The sequence below is a fragment of the Coregonus clupeaformis genome, chromosome 1 (assembly GCF_020615455.1).
Source record: "Coregonus clupeaformis isolate EN_2021a chromosome 1, ASM2061545v1, whole genome shotgun sequence".
NCBI lineage: Eukaryota > Metazoa > Chordata > Actinopteri > Salmoniformes > Salmonidae > Coregonus > Coregonus clupeaformis.
Genome location: NC_059192.1, coordinates 54,933,011 through 54,955,755, shown reverse-complemented (window position 1 = coordinate 54,955,755; position 22,745 = coordinate 54,933,011). Strand labels below are relative to the sequence as shown.

General features: G+C 41.2%; 1 pseudogene; it reads right to left on the bottom strand.

Annotated features, from left to right (window-relative positions):
- Positions 1-16,145, bottom strand: part of LOC121533810 — a 30,297-nt pseudogene extending 14,152 nt beyond the window's left edge.
- Between the last annotated feature and the right edge of the window lie 6,600 nt (positions 16,146-22,745).

Genomic DNA, 22,745 nt, shown 5'->3' with positions numbered 1-22,745 from the left:
CGACCAGCATTTTGACTGAGACATGCAAGGAAGTTTGACAAAGTAAATAAACATTTAAAGGAAGAACGGTAAAGATTAAAGCTAAGTCGACAGTGTTACACCATTTTTGGTGACCCATTAGATTCTGTGACCTGCACTGTTGGAAAAAGTACTAATTTTCAGAAAATCGTGCTGTGACTGAGATATTAAAATGCTGTTTATGCATTGACTCATCAGTATTTAATGATGCACTTAAATGTTTAATAAATGTTTAATATATCAGTCACAGCCCGATTTTCTGCTAATTTTGTACTTTAACTTTAACTTAGTAATTTCAGTACAATTAACTGGTAATACTTATATACTTTTACTTAAGTAAATGATCTGAGTACTTTTTCCAACACTGCAGGTCATAGAATCTGATGGGTCACCAAATAGAGTGGTACGCTGGTCACACAGACAACTAAACACGTGAAACACCGTCTGCATGTTGGGACATGTTTTTTGCGGCCCCTTTGATGTTCAAAGTGAAGGGGGGAAAAAATACGTTAGCTCCAGCCTCAAACAAGATTTTATACAGTAAAAAAACATAACGCTTTGTTTTTCCTTTATTAAATCATCATTGATAAAGTTGGAGACGGTTTAAGTAACAAAATGTTAGCTAGCTTACTATACACTTCTAGCTAGCTAATCACCAGGACAAATTTGCTGCTCAGTCCTGGCAACAAACACGGTTTTGTTAGGCATATATTCTCTGTAGATGTTTCATTGTTCATACTGAAATTCTCAGCATCAATTTATAATTGTTTCAGTAAGTTTGAGTTAATTCAACTTACCATGTAGTACTGCATGGGAGGGAGAAAATGGCTCCACCTTGTCTCCTCTGTCTCCGACCGAAGAAGTGAAATGCATGGGCGGAGCTTAATTACATCTCTGCGGAGTTGGGTTAACACTGACCGGATAAACTCTGTCAAATTACTCCAACACTGAACACCATTTAAATCAGAATGTGTTAAAATTACACTCTGGGAGTGAAAATCAACTCGGAAATGTTTAACCCTGACATTTCAACTGTATGCAGTATGCTCATCAACGAATCTCCACTCTATCTTCCAGGAAAAACTTTAACCTGGGCCATGAGTAAAGTTTTTAAAAATCATATCGCAACCTTCTCATAATCATAGCGAGGCTAAGGCCTAGATTCAATCAGATCAAGAGTTAACCGGCGATAACCAACACCCGCATAGCTGATGTTTTGTTTTGGCGGTGCCAGAAGTTTAACTGCGCAGTAGCTGTCAAATCGGTGAGCAGCTTGTGATCATTGTCACAAAACCACATCCGTCCCACTCGTGTTAGAAGTTCAGAATGAAGAAGTGTAGGCTATATAGAAATAATGACGCTGAAATAGAAAATCATTATACTAAATAATGAGCATTTCTATCAGCCTAATCGATGTGTAGATTACATCTCACATTCCATTGTTATAACTTGTAAACAAGGCTGGAATATCCGCTTCAGGTATAATGCCGGGAGCCGCCAAAAAAACCACACCATGCGGGTGTCGGCTAGCGCAGATCTGATAGAATCTAGCCCTAAGATGTATTTACATAATGTAGATAGCAGGCACATCAAATACTCAATAGAAAGAGGATATGCAACATGAAAGGAATGTCTCGTTGTAATAGACATGAAAATAATAAAGTGGTGTCGCTCCCCTAATGTGCTAGCCCTGGCTGCACTGCCCATGGTGAGGAGAGCTGGGCCATGCCTACTATCCGGTGCCTTTTGGACCTCATAACCTTTAGGGGAAAAACTATATATATATATATATATATATATATATATATATATATATATATATATATATATATATATATATATATATTGTCATGTTTTTAGTATTCTATCAGAATAAGAACAACTTTAAGAAAAACACATTGGTCAAGCTCAGGCTCTTAAATCCTAATAATTATAGGTGGATTGTTCACACATGGACCATGAGCTATTTCCACCCTGTTAGGGACATACACATAATTATATGAACGTTTTAACAATACATATACAGTGCATTCGGAAAGTATTCAGACCTCTTGACTTTTTCCACACTTTGTTACGTTATTCTAAAATGGGTTAAATATATAATATATATCTTCATCAATCTACACACAATACCCCATCATGACAAAGCAAAAACAGATTTTTTGAACATTTTGCAAATGTATTAAAATTAAAAACTGATATATGAGTATTTACATAAGCGTTCAGAACCTTTACTCAGTACTTTGTTGTAGCACCTTTGGCAGCGATTATAGCCTCGAGCCTTCTTGTGTATGACGCTACAAGCTTGGCACACCTGTATTTGGGGAGTTTCTCCCATTCTTCTCTGCATATCCTCTCAAGCTCTGTCAGGTTGGATGGGGAGCATCACTGCACAGCTATTTTCAGGTCTCTCCAGATATGTTCGATCGGGTTCAAGTCCGGGCTCTGGCATGGCCATTCAAGGACATTCAGAGACTTGTCCCGAAGCCACTCCTGCGTTGTCTTGGCTGTATGCTTAGGGTCGTTGTCCTGTTGGAAGGTGAACCTTCGCCCCAGTCTGAGGTCCTGAGCGCTCTGGAGCAGGTTTTCATCAAGGATCTCTATGTACTTTGCTCTGTTAATCTTTCCCTCGATCCTGACTAGTCTCCCAGTCCCTGCTGCTGAAGAACATCCCCACAGCATGATGCTGCCACCACCATGCTTCACCGTAGGGATGGTGCCAAGTTTCCACCAGTCGTGACGCTTGGCATTCAGGCCAAAGAGTTCAATCTTGGTTTCATAAGACCAGAGAATCTTGTTTCTCATGGTCTGAGAGTCTTTTAGGTGCCTTTTGACAAACTCCTTTTACTGAGGAGTGGCTTCCGTCTGGCCACTCTACCATAAAGGCCTGATTGGTGGAGTGCTGCAGAGATGGTTGTCCTTCTGGAAGATTCTCCCATCTCCACAGAGGAACTCTGGAGCTCTGTATGAGTGACCATCGGGTTCTTGGTCACCTCCCTGACCAAGGCCCTTCTCCCCCGATTGCTATGTTTGGCCGGGTGGCCAACTCTAGGAAGAGTCTTGGTGGTTCAAACTTCTTCCATTTATGAATGATGGAGGCCACTGTGGGGACCATCAATGCTGCAGACATTTTTTGGCACCCTTCCCCAGATCTGTGCCTTGACACAATCCTGTCTTGGAGCTATATACGGACAATTCCTTCGACTCATGGCTTGGTTTTTGCTCTGACATGCACTGTCAACTGTGGGACTTTATATAGACAGGTGTGTGCCTTTCCAAATCATGTCCAATCAATTGAATTTACGACAGGTGGACATCTCAAGGATGACCAATGGAAACAAGATGCACATGAGCTCAATTTCGAGACTCATAGCAAAGGGTCTGAATATTTATGTAAATAAGGTATTTCTGTTTTTTATTTTTAATACATTTGCAAACATTTCTAAAAACCTGTTTTCACTTCATCATTATAGGGTATTGTGTTTAGATTAATGAGGAAAACGTTTAATTCAATCTATTTTAGAATGAGGCTGTAATGTAACAATGCACTGTATACTCAGTGCCTTCAGAATGTATTCATACCCCTTGACTTATTCCACATTTTGTTGTGTTACAGCCTGAATTCAAAAATATTCTTTAGTTCTCACCATCTGCAAACAATACCCCATGATTACAAAGTGAAAACAGGTTTTTTGATTATTTTCTCAATTATATACATTGAGGGAAAAAAGTATTTGATCCCCTGCTGATTTTGTACGTTTGCCCACTGACAAAGACATGATCAGTCTATAATTTTAATGGTAGGTTTATTTCAACAGTGAGAGACAGAATAACAACAAAAGAATCCAGAAAAACGCATGTCAAAAATGTTATAAATTGATTTGCATTTTAATGAGGGAAATAAGTATTTGACCCCTCTGCAAAACATGACTTAGTACTTGGTGGCAAAACCCTTGTTGGCAATCACAGAGGTCAGACGTTTCTTGTAGTTGGCCACCAGGTTTGCACACATCTCAGGAGGGACTTTGTCCCACTCCTCTTTGCAGATCTTCTCCAAGTCATTAAGGTTTCGAGACTGACGTTTGGCAACTCGAACCTTCAGCTCCCTCCACAGATTTACTATAGGATTAAGGTCTGGAGACTGGCTAGGCCACTCCAGGACCTTAATGTGCTTCTTCTTGAGCCACTCCTTTGTTGCCTTGGCCATGTGTTTTGGGTCATTGTCATGCTGGAATACCCATCCACAACCCATTTGCAATGCCCTGGCTGAGGGAAGGAGGTTCTCACCCAAGATTTGACGGTACATGGCCCTGTCCATCGTCCCTTGTCTTGTCCCCTTAGCAGAAAAACACCCCCAAAGCATAATGTTTCCACCTCCATGTTTGACGGTGAGGATGGTGTTCTTGGGGTCATAGGCAGCATTCTTCCTCCTCCAAACACGGCGAGTTGAGTTGGTGCCAAAGAGCTTGATTTTGGTCTCATCTGACCACAACACTTTCACCCAGTTCTCTGAATCATTCAGACGTTCATTGGCAAACTTCAGACGGGCGTTTATATATGCTTTCTTGAGCAGGGGGACCTTGCGGGCGCTGCAGGATTTCAGTCCTTCACAGCGTAGTGTGTTACCAATTGTTTTCTTGGTGACTATGGTCCCAGCTGCCTTGAGATCATTGACAAGATCCTCCTGTGTAGTTCTGGGCTGATTCCTCACCGTTCTCATGATCATTGCAACTCCACGAGGTGAGATCTTGCATGGAGCCCCAGGCTGAGGGAGATTGACAGTTATTTTGTGTGTCTTCCTTTTGCGAATAATCGCACCAACTTTTGTCACCTTCACACCAAGCTGCTTGGCGATGGTCTTGTAGACCATTCTAGCCTTGTGTAGGTCTACAATCTTGTCCCTGACATCCTTGGAGAGCTCTTTGGTCTTGGCCATGGTGGAGAGTTTGGAATCTGATTGATTGATTGCTTATGTGGACAGGTGTCTTTTATACAGGTAACAAGCTGAGATTAGGAGCACTCCCTTTAAGAGTGTGCTCCTAATCTCAGCTCATTACCTTTATAGAAGACACCTGGGAGCCAGAAATCTTTCTGATTGAGAGGGGGTCAAATACTTATTTCCCTCATTAAAATGCAAATCAATTTATAACATTTTTGACATGCGTTTTTCTGGATTTTTGTTTTGTTATTCTTTCTCTCACTGTTCAAATAAACCTACCATTAAAATTATAGACTGATCATGTATTTGTCAGTGGGCAAACGTACAAAATCAGCAGGGGATCAAATACTTTTTACCCTCACTGTAAGTATTCACACCCCTAAGTCAATACATGTTAGTATCACCTTTGGCAGCGATTAATGCTGTGAGTTTTTCTGGGTAAGTCTGTAAAAGCTTTGCACACCTGGATTGTACAATATTTGCACATTTTTCTTTTAAAAATTCTTCAAGATCTGTCAAGTTGGTTGTTTATCATTGCTAGACAGCCATTTGCAAGCCAGTTTAAATCAAAACTGTATCTAGGCCACACAGGAACATTCAATGTTGTCTTGGTAAGCATCTCCAATTCATAAATAGCTAAATGATCCATAGTATGACCATCTTAAAACAATTTCACTCCACAAATAATTAATTAAAGGTTTTATTTACTAGACTAAATAAGTTGGAACATTAGTTAGTTAACCTCTAAAAGTCTAAGACTTTGGGGGGAGGGGGTTCAACTAAGCTTACATATGGAATTGTTTTAAGATGGTTATACCATTAATCATTTAGCTATTTGGTTTGGAATTTTAGGTATGAAAAAAAAAAATATATATATATATATATATATATATATATATATATATATATATATATATATATATATTTAATTTGGCCTTTACTACTATAACCCATAGAAACACATTGAATAACACATTCTACATTATTTTAAAAAGACAGTAAATAAAAGAAATCGTAAGGAATAAGGTTTTCAAGTGTCTGTCCTCTATCTAGGAGATAAGAAAGCTCAGGAAATATTCAACTCCTTATTTCTGTTGGCACAAAACTACCTCTATACTTCCTTTCATTTGTATGGGTTACCTTCTGACAATTCCCGTGACACTTGTGGGGGTTGTAGAGCAAACAGAGAACTACATCATGTTCATTGTAGTCTCCCCTTTTCACAGTGGTAGCCCAAACCTTAGCCCAAACTGTTCGGACGCTACAGACGTTTTCGTAAGAAGACCAATTTTTTGGATGTCTAAAAAAATATATTTCTAGCTTAAACTGATAGATTTTGATGGGGATTTTTTCATTATGTTACTTAGATTGATTCACGGGTGCGTCAATAGACTCTTACTAACAACACAATATAAACAGGGTACAATGGGGTACAACACAGTCTCCACAGGTCAGTATAAATTAACTTCCATACTCAACTCGGGCAAATACAGAACACATTTACAGGACCTTTGAGAATAGTATGATCTTATTCATTGAAAGAGAAAATGTGATAAGATTACGTCAACATAGGCTTTCGTAACCGTGAACTCTAGAGTTCCCCAACCAGGAATAGACATGAACTAGGCTATCGATTAGCATCTGATGTGGACAGTGCCGGGACAATATTGACCAGGGGTTTGTAAATTAGACCTGCCGTCTTACAACACTCAATGACTTCCACCACTTTATACACACTTTCAGAGGAAATGAATATTGCAATGGGGTAATTTACTTGTACGTCGATGTTGCTTGCCAAGTAGGATTCCGTTAGGATAGGACGGAGCCGAAAAGGGCGTGTTGTCCAAGACTCTCTCTCTTTCCCTCTCAGTTCTTAGTCCAGGAAAGAAAAGTCTATGTGAGCTCTTCCATGCAATGAATTATTCCTCTACTCCCATTCGGGATGGATTTTGAACTCAGTCAGTCTCGAATGCTAACAGTGCATTCCTGCAGGACCACCTCTGGAATGATTGCTTCGGAATGAGTAGGATAGGTTTTTGTCAGTCATTGTTTGGTTTCCGAGGAGAATTAGGTCATTCGTTCCTCATGGTGTGGCCACACCTCAAATAAACTTGATGTCACGTCTGTTTACAAGTTCTGTCATTTATAGAGATACTCACAGAGGGCGGGCCGATTAGGCCGGACAGGGCATCACGGGACCACCCCGTGGATTCTGAGAATTCAGTGCAGTCATGTCCCTTAAGATAAATCTGAGATGTTCTCATAAGTGTTCACTGAATGTTTCTACTGTACAGAAAACAGTTCAACAGTCCGTAGGATTATATATGTAGGCTGTAGGTTATAAAATACACACATTCCATGTTAAAGCAAATACACGTTATACCCTTTTTAATTACAAATTCATACATATACAGTACCAGTCAAAAGTTTGGACACACCTACTCATTCAAGGGTTTTTCTTTATTTTGACTATTTTCCACATTGTAGAATAATAGTGAAGACATCAAAACTATGAAATAACACATATGGAATCATGTAGTAACCAAAAAAGTGTTAAACAAATCAAATTATATATTATATTTGAGATTAAGTAGCCACCCTTTGCCTTGATGACAGCTTTGCACACTCTTGGCATTCTCTCAACCAGCTTCATAAGGAATACTTTTCCAACAGTCTTGAAGGAGTTTCCACATATGCTGAGCACTTGTTGGCTGCTTTTCCTTCACTCTACGGTCCAACTCATCCCAAACCATCTCAATTGAGTTGAGGTTGGGTGATTGTGGAGGCCAGGTCATCTGATGCAGCACTCCATCACTCTCCTTCTTGGTCAAATAGCCCTTACACAGCCTGGAGGTGTGTTTTGGGTCATTGTCCTGTTGAAAAACTAATTATAGTCCCACTAAGCGCAAACCAGATGGGATGGCATACCGTTGCAGAATGCTGTGGTAGCCATGCTGGTTAAGTGTGCCTTGAATTCAAAATAAATCACCAACAGCGTCACCAGCAAAGCACCCCACACCCTCACACCTCCTCCTCCATGCTTCACGGTGGGAACCACACATGCAGAGATCCGTTCACCTACTCTGCGTCTCACAAAGACACGGTGGTTGGAACCAAAAATCTCAAATTTGGACTCATCAGACCAAAGGACTATGGTCCATTGCTTGTGTTTCTTTGCCCAAGCAAGTCTCTTCTTATTATTGGTATCCTTTAGTAGTGGTTTCTTTGCAGCAATTTCACCATGAAGGCCTGATTCACGCAGTCTCCTCTGAACAGTTGATGTTGAGATGTGTCTGTTACTTGAACTCTGTGAAGCATTTATTTGGGCTGCAATCTGAGATGCAGTTAACTCTAATGAATGTATCCTCTGCAGCAGAGGTAACTCTGGGTCTTCCTTTCCCGTGGCGGTCCTCATGAGAGCCAGTTTCATCATAGCGCTTGATGGTTTTTGCGACTGCACTTGAAGAAATGTTCAAAGTTCTTGACATTTTCCGGATTGACTGACCTTCATGTCTTAAAGCAATGATGGACTGTCATTTCTCTTTGCTTATTTGAGCTATTCTTGCCATAATATGGACTTGGTCTTTTACCAAATACGGCTATCTTCTGTATAACCCCCTACCTTGTCACAACACAAATGATTGGCTCAAACGCATTAGATGGAAAGAAATTCCACAAATTAACTTTTAACATGGCACACCTGTTAATTGAAATGCTTTCCAGGTGACTACCTCAAGAAGCTGGTTGAGAGAATGCCAAGAGTGTGCAAAGCTGTTATCAAGGCAAAGGGTGGCTACATTGAAGAATCTCAAATATAAAATATATTTTGATTTGTTTAACACTTTTTTAGTTACTACATGATTCCATATGTGTTATTTCATAGTTCTGATGTCTTCACTATTATTCTACAATGCAGAAAATAATAAAAATTAAGAAAAACCCTGGAATGAGTAGGTGTGTCCAAACTTTTGACTGGTACTGTATATATTACAGTACGCTTCAAGTTATACTAACATGTCATGAGTCCTCCAGTTAGATAAAGTATATTGTTCAGAAAACGTGTTTAATTGTCACTGGGCTGTATTGGCGCCATTTTCATATGTTACAAAAGTAAAATCTCCTGACTTCTCTTCCCCCGGAATACACATGCAGATCAGAAGACGGACTGCTGATTTGCAGAATGCTTCTGTTTTCCGTCTCCTGACCCTACCTCAGAGTCGTAAAAGGAAAAAGGGAGCTGTCATTTGACTTTTCAAAAAAAAAATCACTTCATTGTTCAAAATGACAGCGCTGAAGTGAACGCAACATGTAAAGTGTTGGTCCCATGTTTCATGAGCTGAAATAAAAGATCCTAGACATTTTCCATAAGCAAAAAAAGCTGATATATCTAAAATCTGCGCACAAATTTGTTTACATCGCTGTTATTGAGTATTTCTCCTTTGCCAAGATAATTCATTCTTCTTACAGCTGTGGCATGTCAAGAAGATAATTAAACAGCATGATCACTACACAGGTGCACCTTGTGCTGTGGATAATAAAAGGCCACTCTAAAATATGCAGTGTTGTCACAACACAATGCCACATATGTCTCACGTTTTGAGAGAGTGTGCAATTGGCATGCTGACTGCAGGAATGTCTACCAGAGCTGTTGCCAGAGAGTTGAATGTTAATTTCTCTACCATAAGCTGCCTAAAACGTTGTTTGAGAGAATTTGGAGGTATGTCCAACCGGCCTCACAACCGCAGACCACGTATAACCACGCCTGCTGGCCTCCACATTCAACTTCTTCTCCTGCAGGATCGTCTGAGACCAGCCACCCGGACAGCTGATGAAGCTGTGAGCATGCACAACCAAAGAATTTCTGCACAAACTGTCAGAAACCGTCTCAGATAAGCTCATCTGTGTGCTCGTCGTCTCACCAGGATATTGACCTGACTGCAGTTTGGTGCCGTAACCGACTTCACTGGGCAAATGCTCACCTTCAATGGCCACGGGCACGCTGGAGAAGTGGGTTATGGTTAGGATTGCGGTTATGGTTAGGGTTAGGGTGCAAATAGTCCAGGTAGCCTTCTGATTAGTTGTTCAGGAGTCTTATGGCTTGGGGGTAGAAGTTGTTAAGAAGACTTTTGGACCTAGACGTGGCGCTCCGGTACCGCTTGCCATGTGGTAGCAGAGAGAACAGTCTATGACTAGGGTGGCTGGAGTCTTTGACAATTTTTAGGGCCTTCCTCTGAAACCGCCTGGTATAGAGTTCCTGGATGGCAGGAAGCTTAGTCCCAGTGATGTACTGGGCCGTACGCACTACCCTCTGTGGTGCCTTATGGTCAGAGCCTGAGCAGTTGCCATACCAGGCAGTGATGCAAACAGTCAGGATGCTCTCGATGGTGCAGCTGTAGAACTTTTTGAGGATCTGAGGACCCATGCCAAATCTTTTCAGTCTCCTGAGGGGGAATAGGCTTTGTCGTGCCCTATTCACAATGGTCTTAGTGTGTTTGGACCATGGTAGTTTGTTGGTGATGTGGACACCAAGGAACTTGAAGCTATCAACCTGCTCCACTACAGCCCCGTCGATGAGAGTGGGGTAATGCTCGGTCCTCTTTTTCCTGTAGTCCACAATCATCACCTTTTTCTTGATCGCGTTGAGGGGGAGGTTGTTATCTTGGCACCACATGGCCAGGTCTCTGATCTCCTCCCTATGGGCTGTGTCATTGTTGTCGGTGATCAAGCCTACCACTGTTGTGTTGTTGGCAATCTTAATGATGGTGTTGGAGTCGTGCCTGGCCATGCAGTCATGGGTGAACAGGGAGTACAGGAGGGGACTGAGCACGCACCCCTGAGGGGCCCCCGTGTTGTGGATCAGCATGGCAGATGTGTTGTCACCTACCCTTACCATCTGGGGGTGGCCCGTCAGGAAGTCCAGGTTCCAGTTGCAGTGGGAAGTGTTTACTCCCAGGATCCTTAGCTTAGTGATGAGCTTTGAGGGCACTATGGTGTTGAACGCTGAGCTATAGTCAATTAATAGCATTCTCACGTAGGTGTTCCTTTTGCCCAGGTGGGAAAGGGCAGTGTGGAGTGCAACAGAGATGGCATCATCTGTGGTATGCAAATTGGAGTGGGTCTAGGGTTTCTGGGATAATGATGTTGATGTGAGCCATGAATTGCCTTTCAAAGCACTTCATGGCTACAGATTTGGGTGCTACCGCCAGCTGTATGGTATCCATGTCGTCGTTCAGCCACAACTCTGTGAAACATAAGATAATACAGTTTTTAATGTCCCGTTGGTAGGATATCCGTGATCGTAGTTCGTCTATTTTGTTATCCAATAATTGTACGTTGGCTAATTGGACTGATGGTAGAGGCAGATTACCCACTCGCCGTCGGATCCTTACAAGTCACCCCGACCTACGTCCCCGATATCTCTGTCTCTTTCTCATGCGAATGACAGGGATTTGGGCCTTGTCAGGTGTCTGAAGAAAATCCTTTGTGTCCGACTCATTAAGGAAAAGATCTTCGTCCAGTATGAGGTGAGCAATCACTGTCCTGACATGCAGAAGCTCTTTTCGGTCATAAGAGACGGTGGCAGAAATATTAAGTACAAAATAAATTACAAATAACGCGAAAACACACACACAATAGCACAATTGGTTAGGAGCCCGTAAAACGTCAGCCATCTCCTCCGACGCCATTTGCTAAATAGTTGTTTGCATTTTTGCATTGACAATGATTCTCACTTCTGTAACAATCAGACAGCCTACTTTGTGTGGGTTTTGAAATACTTTCTGAATATTGTCCTCTGGTCTTATTTTGGATAAGTTTGAAAGAAAATTGGGAAGGTAATAATTTGTCATACGGTAAATAGTTGTTTGGATTTTCTGAATCAGAAATGCCTTAAACTGTTGTTTTGGTGTATCCTCTCACGAAAGTATGGCGATAGTGACTACCGATGGTATCTATGTGCATGGAAGGAATAATACAAGAACAGTGTGAACCACACCCCCCCTAACCGGCGGAAGAAATGGCGTTCACTATGGCCCTGTCCTGCACCACTTCTACTGAGACCTGAGTCCGAGCCAGCCACCTGTGTACTAGCGACGTGAGCGAGGCATTAGTCCTGAGACCGTGCATGTGGAGTGAGCATGGAGAGAGATCACGTTCAAACTCCTCTTATGCTGCTGGTGCACTGGTGGGAAAATTGACTTGACAGAATAGACTGTACAGAATGGTGGTGGAGGCTCAGGTGAGAGATTCGTGTGCTTGGGAAAATGTGATTATCCCCCAGATATTGAAATCGGACATTATCAAGGACCATCAACTGTGACAGGCATTGCCTGTAAATTGATTTAGGGTTGCCCTAAACTGTTTATTTGTGGTATCAGGTTGATTTTGGAGGTCTACACACTGGGACATTTATGCTAATTTAGGTTAAAAATGCATTGAGATACCGATCTGTCATTAACATGCCACTCGCAACTGTAAAACAGTTGTCTATATATTTTCCCTGTCTGTAAATGTACATTCTAACTGTGTCGGTGTGTGATAAGTTGAAGGTCTTGAATTCGAGTGATAGACTCAACGTAAAGCATGAAGGACTGTCATTCTAAAATTGGGTTGGATAATTTATCAACTGTTTTAATTATGATTTGAAAAGGAGAGAAAGAGAGAGAGCATGGCCCATAAGCTGTGAGGAGAGCACAAAGTGAGGGGAGGGTGCGCTGCTCGAATGTATTTATTGAGTCTAGGGAGGGTTTTCCTCCCTTGAAACCTTATCTTTTAGTGTCCTCCGAAAGGAAGGTTATTAACCAACTAGATGATAGCTTGGGCCAACCATGAGGGGGTACTTGATAGTAGGGGTTTCGTTTTACCATATAATCAGAATTCTAATGTTAAAGCGCATAAATACATATGGCTTGCTGGAGGATACAGTAGAATTAATTACGTACAAGGCTCATAGTCTGTGCCTTGCTTCGACATCCGAGGATGAGGATGAAGGAGACTGGCATGGAGACTAGCATCCCATTGGCATAGAACAGAACAGATGGACGGTTCTTTCCCCAATCTTATTCAAGGGTGGTGTGAAATTATTAAACGTATTTTCTCTCTTCCCTGTTCAAGTCAATATGTTTTCTAGGTATCGTGGAACATGAGAGTGATCATCGTTCCAGAGGTGGGATTGTTGGAAATTGACTAATTGACTTGATTAGATTAAGCACAGTGATACATTAAGTTGTTGTATAAATACAAAATATCTGACATTGTATTCCCATGTGAACTTTGTTGTGCTTTTAAATGGTTGAAAACACAATGATAACACATTTAGATGACAACTAAACCAAAAATCAGACATTTTTGTTGTTGTGATATCACGTTGGGAATTCAACAAACCTCTGGTTGTATTTTAGAGTTGGTGAATAAAGGTTGAACTCTCATTGATCAATGTCTTTACCAAATATTACCCAAATTTCCACATAAAAATTACGTGTTGTGTCCCTTAGGGTTATCTGCTGTTTTTGTTCTTTATAGACTTGAACACCTCAGCCAGAACAATCAAATCCAGTACCTACTGTAGCCAGAACATGCAAGAGACTATGAATATAGACACAAGCAATTAACATGAAGAAAATGTACTACTCATATCCAGAAGTATGGAAAAGTTATTCTCTCATTATTGATACAGTTTTAGACTTAAAATAAAAAAATTTAAGCATGTACAGTGAGGGAAAAAAAGTATTTGATCCCCTTCTGATTTTGTACGTTTGCCCACTGACAAAGAAATGATCAGTCTATAATTTTAATGGTAGGTTTATTTGAACAGTGAGAGACAGAATAACAACAACAAAAATCCAGAAAAACGCATGTCAAAAATGTTATAAATTGATTTGCATTTTAATGAGGGAAATAAGTATTTGACCCCTCTGCAAAACATGACTTAGTACTTGGTGGCAAAACCCTTGTTGGCAATCAAAGAGGTCAGACGTTTCTTGTAGTTGGCCACCAGGTTTGCACACATCTCAGGAGGGATTTTGTTCCACTCCTCTTTGCAGATCTTCTTCAAGTCATTAAGGATTCGAGGCTGACGTTTGGCAACTCGAACCTTCAGCTCCCTCCACAGATTTTCTATGGGATTAAGGTCTGGAGACTGGCTAGGCCACTTCTTCTTCTTGAGCCACTCCTTTGTTGCCTTGGCTGTGTGTTTTGGGTCATTGTCATGCTGGAATACCCATCCACCACCCATTTTCAATGCCCTGGCTGAGGGAAGGAGGTTCTCACCCAAGATTTGACGGTACATGGCCCCGTCCATCGTCCCTTTGATGCGGTGAAGTTGACCTGTCCCTTTAGCAGAAAAACACCTCCAAAGCATAATGTTTCCACCTCCATGTTTGACGGTGGGGATGGTGTTCTTGGGGTCATAGGCAGCATTCCTCCTCCTCATCTGACCACAACACTTTCACCCAGTTCTCCTCTGAATCATTCAGATGTTCATTGGCAAACTTCAGACGGCCCTGTATATGTGCTTTCTTGAGGAGGGGGACCTTGCGGGCGCTGCAGGATTTCAGTCCTTCACGGCATAATGTGTTACCAATTGTTTTCTTGGTGACTATGGTCCCAGCTGCCTTGAGATCATTGACAATATCCTCCTGTGTAGTTCTGGGCTGATTCCTCACCGTTCTCATGGTCATTGCAACTCCACGAGGTGAGATCTTGCATGGAGTCCCAGGCCGAGGGAGATTGACAGTTCGTTTGTGTTTCTTCCATTTGCGAATAATCGCACCAACTGTTGTCACCTTCTCACGAAGCTGCTTGGCGATGGTCTTGTAGCCCATTCCAGCCTTGTGTAGGTCTACAATCTTGTCCCTGACATCCTTGGAGAGCACTTTGGTCTTGGCCATGGTGGAGAGTTTGGAATCTGATTAATTGATTGCTTCTGTGGACAGGTGTCTTTTATACAGGTAACAAACTGAGATTAGGAGCACTCCCTTTAAGAGTTTGCTCCTAATCTCAGCTCGTTACCTGTATAAAAGATACCTGGGAGCTAAAAGTCTTTCTGATTGAGAGGGGGTCAAATATTTATTTCCCTCATTAAAATGCAAATCAATTTATAACATTTTTGACATGTGTTTTTCTGGATTTTGTTGTTGTTATTCTGTCTCTCACTGTTCAAATAAACCTACCATTAAAATTATAGACTGATCATTTCTTTGTCAGTGGGCAAACATACAAAATCAGCAGGGGATCAAATACTTTTTTCCCTCACAGTAAAAGATGAGAGACAGGTCTTTTCGATGAGTGAATGAAGAAAACATCTGTTGAGTCCCGCCTTAGATTCTATACGGCATGCTGATCTTTTATTAAAGACCTGTTCCAATAGCTTACTTTATTCCTCTTTTTTTGTTTGTTTTGAAATGATTTGACAGGTGGAAGCAGTATGTAAGAAACTCCATCAAACCAACCTATTTCTTTTTCAGGTCAGTGTGACAAAGGAAGGAAGACACGTACAGGGGACAATTTATAGATAGTGACACAGACTTTGATGGTAGACCCTGCTGAGTTCCTTATTGATTGCTATAAGGCTGACTTGTGTACCAATAACACAAGGGGTCAAGATGGCCTCAACAAAATAAAACTGTGCAAGGCAATTACTGGACACACACACATACACACACACAAACTAACATGCCTGTCATTGAAAGACACCAATAGAAGGGGATGAGGCACCCACCTGTCTGCAGCGATAGCCAGCAGTGCGTTAGTGGACACGTAGAGAGACACAGTCCTGAGGTAGTTGTCTGAGGCACACAGCACCAGGCCATGGTCCCAGGACAGCTGCTTCACCACATAGTAATCCACCAGGAACGGGCAACACACATCTGACACTATGAAGTCTGATATAGCCAGGTTAGCTTATGAGTAGGTTAGTGATGTTACGCAGCTTCTTGTACCATGCCAAAGTAGCTATAAACAGGAAGTTGCCAACACCGCAGACGAGCATAATGCAGATGAGCACCACGGAGATGACAATGGTGGCAACGAAGAAGGCTGTGCCCTGCGTGGTGTCGGGCATCTCGTTGACGGGAACACCATAGTCCGTGTCGTAGTTATCCATAAATGGGTCAAGCTCGCTTCCGCCCTGCACGTGGTCACGGGTCTCAGCGTACACCTCCGCTAGGTGGCTGATGTTGGGATCTCCCATGGTGAATTCCCAAGAAGTTGTTTTTATTTGTGTCTACTTCATAAGTTATGTCAGTGTCTTCCAGGAACCATTTCATAAGGTGTTTGGGTCATGGTGTAAGTGTCTTGCAGGAACCATGCAGGTGTATGATGGAGGGTCTTTTGGAGTGAAGAGAAGATCCCACTTGTCACTCAGACAGCAAAGAGAACATCTTCACCTGGAACACAGTTGTTCTCAACTTAGCATGACTCACACAGAGACCAGAGAATGTTCATGAAGATTAATGAAATATACATTTCAGAAGGGAACATGCTGGCTGTATCAAATAAGCATGAAAAAAAATGTCATCTTGTGTATGTTTTCTGCTCATAGTTTTATTATTAGTCAATGACACAGATTCATGCCCCCAGACTTCTCTTTATCCAAGTCAAACCCTGGGTTAATGACCTAATGTTACAGTTGAAATCTGAAGTTTACATACACTTACCACAAATTTCTTGTTAACAAAGTATCGTTTTGGCAAGTCGGTTAGGACATCTACTTTGTGCATGACACAAGTAATTTTTCCAACAATTGTTTACAGACAGATTATTAAACTTATAATTCACTGTATCACAATTCCAGTGGGTCAGAAGTTTATATACACTAAGTTGACTGTGCCTTTAAACAGCTTGGAAAATTCCAGAAAAAGATGTCATGGCTTTAGAAGCTTCTGATAGGCTAATTGACATAATTTGAGTCAATTGGTGGTGTACCTGTGGATGTATTTCAAGGCCTACCTTGAAAATCAAAAGAAATCAGCCAAGACCTCAGAAAACTAATTGTAGACCTCCACAAGTCTGGTTCCTCCTTGGGAGCAATTTCCAAACGCCTGAAGGTACCACATTCATCTGTACAAACAATAGTGAGCAAGTTTAAACACCATGGGACCACGCAGCCGTCATACTGCTCAGGAAGGAGACACGTTCTGTCTCCTAGAGATTAACATTCTTTGGTGTGAAAAGTGCAAATCAATCCCAGCAGCAAAGGACCTTGTGAAGATGCTGGAGGAAACAGGGACAAAAGTATCTATATCCACAGTAAAACGAGTCCTATATCGACATAACCTGAAAGGCCGCTCATCAAGGAAGAAGCCACTGCTCCAAAACCGCCAAAAAAAAAAGCCAGACTACGGTTTGCAACTGCACATGGGGACAAAGATCTTACTTTTTGGAGAAATGTCCTCTGGTCTGATGAAACAAAAATAGAACTGTTTGGCCATAATGACCATCGTTATGTTTGGAGGAAAAAGGGGGATGCTTGCAAGCCGAAGAACAGCATCCCAACCGTGAAGCACGGGGGTGGCAGCATCATGCTGTGGTGGTGCTTTGCTGCAGGAGGGACTGGTGCACTTCACAAAATTGATGGAAAATTATGTGGATATATTGAAGCAACATCTCAAGACATCAGTCAGGAAGTTAAAGCTTGGTTGCAAATGGGTCTTCCAAATGGACAATGACCCCAATCATACTTCCAAAGTTGTGTCAAATGGCTTAGGGACAACAAAGTCAAGGTGTTGGACTGGCCATCACAAAGCCCTGACCTCAATCCTATAGAAAATGTTTGGGCAGAACTGAAAAAGCGTGTGCGAGCAAGGAGGCCTACAATCCTGACTCAGTTACACCAGCTCTGTCAAGAGGAATGGGCCAAAATTCACCCAACTTATTGTGGGAAGCTTGAGGAAGGCTACCGGAAACGTTTGACCCAAGTTAAACAATTTAAAGGCAATGCTACCAAATACTAATTGAGTGTATGTAAACTTCTGACCCACTGGGAATGTGAAGAAAGAAATAAAAGCTGAAATAAATCATTCTCTCTACTATTATTCTGACATTTCACATTCTTAAAATAAAGTAGTGATCCTAACTGACCTAAAACAGGGAATTTTTTCTAGGATTAAATGTCAGGAATTGTGAAAAACTGAGTTTAAATGTATTTGGCTAAGGTGTATGTAAACTTCCGACTTTAACTGTGTATATATATATATATATGTATATTACTTTCCACAACCGTACATTTACAATGCTTATTGAATAACGTACCCATAGTGATAGCTTTATTTGGTTTTCTCCACCCCACGCCCATTTGCTTATTTAATTGATCTAAATTTTTAAAGCTGCAATATGTCACTTTTTCACATTGAAAGCAAGTCTAAGAAGTTGTAGATCTGTTCTATGTGCGCTATTTCTATGCTTCCCGTTCTTAAGTTTCGTTTTTGTGTCTTTTACTTTCGGTTTTGTACACCAGCTTCAAACAGCTGAAAATACAATTTATTTGGTTCTGAAAAATTTATTTCACAGTGGTTTTAATGGTACAATGATTCTCTACACTATACTTGCTTGTTTTGTCACATAAACTGAAATTAGGCTAACTATTAGAATTTTAGCAACCAAGAAATGGCACAGGGATTTATGCATAGTGCACCTTTAATTCACAGATAATCCAATTGCATGGTTATAATCCATTATAAAGAAGGGCTAAATTATTCATTCTAGTCCCAATGGTTTGGTAAATAGAGATGAGCTGGTTCGTATCAAAGAAGCACTTTAATTTAATGCAATATTCCACCTCACAATTAGTGATCTCAGTTTGCATTACATGGCAACAAGTGGCTATTTAATTTGCTGATTAGCCTATGTGTGTGCACAATTGATCTTTAAATTGTATTAATTGCTTGTGCTCACACACACACACACACACACACACACACACACACACACACAACAAAAACATATCATTCCTTCCCTCTCTCTCTACCTGTCACTTGCCCCTCCCCCCTACCAAGAGTGATGCTGTTGTTTGCAGAGGGCTTGTCTATTGAATTTCTGAGTATTTCATAACACTCTATTGTGTGTTGAATGGTGTCCAGGTTATTACAGCCAGCTCATATTCCACAATATTATTCTAATCCTGAGAGTAAATTGGCTAATTCTCTTTCAGCTTTGTAAGGTGATTCTATCCACTGGCCACAAATCACTCTGAAACAATGTCCATTTATGTGGATTGAAGTGAGTAATTTTACAGCACATACAGTTGAAGTCGGAAGTTTACATACACTTTAGCCAAATACATTTAAACTCAGTTTTTTACAATTCCTGACATTTAATCCTAGTAAAAATTCCCTGTCTTAGGTCAGTTACGTTCACCACTTTATTTTAAGAATGTGAAATGTCAGAATAATAGTAGAGAGAATGATTTATTTAAGCTTTTATTTCTTTCATCACATTCCCAGTGGGTCAGAAGTTTACATACACTTAATTACTATTTGGTAGCATTGCCTTTAAATTGTTTAACTTGGGTCAAGCGTTTCGGGTAGCCTTCCACAAGCTTCCCACAATATGTTGGGTGAATGTTGGCCCATTGCTCCTGACAGAGCTGGTGTAACTGAGTCAGGTTTGTAGGCCTCCTTGCTCGCACACACTTTTTCAGTTCTGCCCACACATGTTCTATAGGATTGAGGTCAAGGCTTTGTGATGGCCACTCCAATACCTTGACTTTGTTGTCCTTAAGCCATTTTGCCACAACTTTGGAAGTATGCTTGGGGTCATTGTCGATTTGGAAGACCCATTTGTGACCAAGCTTTAACTTCCTGACTGATGTCTTGAGATGCTGCTTCAATATATCCACATAATTTTCCATCCTCATGATGCCATCTATTTTGTGAAGTGCACCAGTCCCTCCTGCAGCAAAGCACCCCACAGCATGATGCTGCCACTCCCGTGCTTCACGGTTGAGATGGTGTTCTTCGGCTTGCAAGTGTCCCCTTTTTTCCTCCAAACATAACGATGTTCATTATGTCCAAACAGTTCTATTTTAGTTTCATCAGACCAGAGGACATTTCTCCAAAAAGTATGATCTTTGTCCCCATGTGCAGTTGCAAACCGTAGTCTGGCTTTTTTATGGCGATTTTGGAGAAGTGTCTTCTTCCTTGCGGAGCGGCCTTTCAGGTTATGTCGATATAGGACTCGTTTTACTGTGGATATAGATACTTTTGTACCTGTTTCCTCCAGCATCTTCACAAGGTCCTTTGCTGTTGTTCTGGGATTGATTTGCACTTTTCGCACCAAAGTACGTTCATCTCTAGGACACAGAACGCATCTCCTTCCTGAGCAGTATGACGGCTGTGTGGTCCCATGGTGTTTAAACCTGCATACTATTGTTTGTACAGATGAACGTGGTACCTTCAGGCATTTGGAAATTGCTCCCAAGGATGAACCAGACTTGTGGAGGTCTACAATTTATTTTCTGAGGTCTTGGCTGATTTCTTTTGATTTTCCCATAATGTCAAGCAAAGAGGCACTGAGTTTGAAGGTAGGCCTTGAAATACATCCACAGGTCCACCTCCAATTGACTCAAATTATATAAATTAGCCTATCAGAAGCTTCTAAAGCCATGACATCATTTTCTGGAATTTTCCAAGCTGTTTAAAGGCACAGTCAACTTAGTGTATGTAAACTTCTGACCCACTGGAATTGTGATACAGTGAATTTGAAATGAAATAACCTTTCTGTAAACAATTGTTGGAAAAATTACTTGTGTCTTGCACAAAGTTGATGTTCTAACCGACTTGCCAAAACTATAGTTTGTTAACAAGAAATTTGTGGAGTGGTTGAAAAAACAAGTTTTAATGACTCCAACCTAAGTGTATGTAAACCTCCAACTTCAACTGTATATATATATATATATATATATATATATATATATATATATACAGCATATAAATAGCGCACATAAAACATATCTATTGCTTCTTAGACTTGCTTTCAATGCGAATGACAGATCTATAACTAATTTTTTTATGTGAATTTGGTTGGATCGCCCAAGAAGTTACATATTGCAGCTTTAATGATTTTAGATCAATCAGAGCTTTTGATGATTTGGAGATTTCGGACCTGCATCCCTGTCCTCATAGGGTTCCGACTGAATTAATTTACGTCTGTGCTCTTCCATCAAATCAAATTAAATTTGATTTGTCACATGAGACGAATACAACGGGTGTAGACTTTACCGTGAAATGCATGCTAAAGAGCCCTTCCCATTGATGCAGAGGTAAAAAATACAAATAAATAACATTCACAAGAATGGAGCTATATGCAGGCAGTACCAGTAACAGATCAATGTGCAGGGGAATGAGGTAATTGAGGTACAGTGGGGAGAACAAGTATTTGATACACTGCCGATTTTGCAGGTTTTCCTACTTACAAAGCATGTAGAGATCTGTAATTATTATCATAGGTACACTTCAACTGTGAGAGACGGAATCTAAAACAAAAATCCAGAAAATCACATTGTATGATTTTTAAGTAATTCATTTGCATTTTATTGCATGACATAAGTATTTGATCACCTACCAACCAGTAAGAATTCCGGCTCTCACAGACCTGTTCGTTTTTCTTTAAGAAGCCCTCCTGTTCTCCACTCATTACCTGTATTAACTGCACATGTTTGAACTCGTTACCTGTATAAAAGACACCTGTCCACACACTCAATCAAACAGACTCCAACCTCTCCACAATGGCTAAGACCAGAGAGCTGTGTAAGGACATCAGGGATAAAATTGTAGACCTGCACAAGGCTGGGATGGGCTACAGGACAATAGGCAAGCAGCTTGGTGAGAAGGCAACAACTGTTGGCGCAATTATTAGAAAATGGAAGAAGTTCAAGATGACAGTCAATCACCCTCGGTCTGGGGCTCCATGCAAGATCTCACCTCGTGAGGCATCAATGATCATGAGGAAGGTGAGGGATCAGCCCAGAACTACACGGCAGGACCTGGTCAATGACCTGAAGAGAGCTGGGACCACAGTCTCAAAGAAAACCATTAGTAACACACTACGCCGTCATGGATTAAAATCCTGCAGCTCACGCAAGGTCCCCCTGCTCAAGCCAGCGCATGTCCTGAGGGGAGGATGGATGGGGCCATGTATCGCGAGATCTTGGCCAACAACCTCCTTCCCTCAGTAAGAGCATTGAAGATGGGTCGTGGCTGGGTCTTCCAGCATGACAACGACCCGAAACACACAGCCAGGGCAACTAAGGATTGGCTCCGTAAGAAGCATCTCAAGGTCCTGGAGTGGCCTAGCCAGTCTCCAGACCTGAACCCAATAGAAAATCTTTGGAGGGAGCTGAAAGTCCGTATTGCCCATCGACAGCCCCGAAACCTGAAGGATCTGGAGAAGGTCTGTATGGAGGAGTGGGCCAAAATTCCTGCTGCAGTGTGTGCAAACCTGGTCAAGACCTTCAGGAAACGTATGATCTCTGTTTTTGCAAACAAAGGTTTCTATACCAAATATTAAGTTCTGCTTTTCTGATGTATCAAATACTTATGTCATGCAATAAAATGCAAAATTAATTACTTAAAAATCATACAATGTGATTTTCTGGATTTTTGTTTTAGATTCCGTCTCTCACAGTTGAAGTGTACCTATGATAAAAATTACAGACCTATACATGCTTTGTAAGTAGGAAAACCTGCAAAATCGGCAGTGTATCAAATACTTGTTCTCCCCACTGTAGATACAGTGCCTTCAGAAAGTATTCACACCCCTTGACATTTTCCACACTTTGATGTGTTACAAAGTG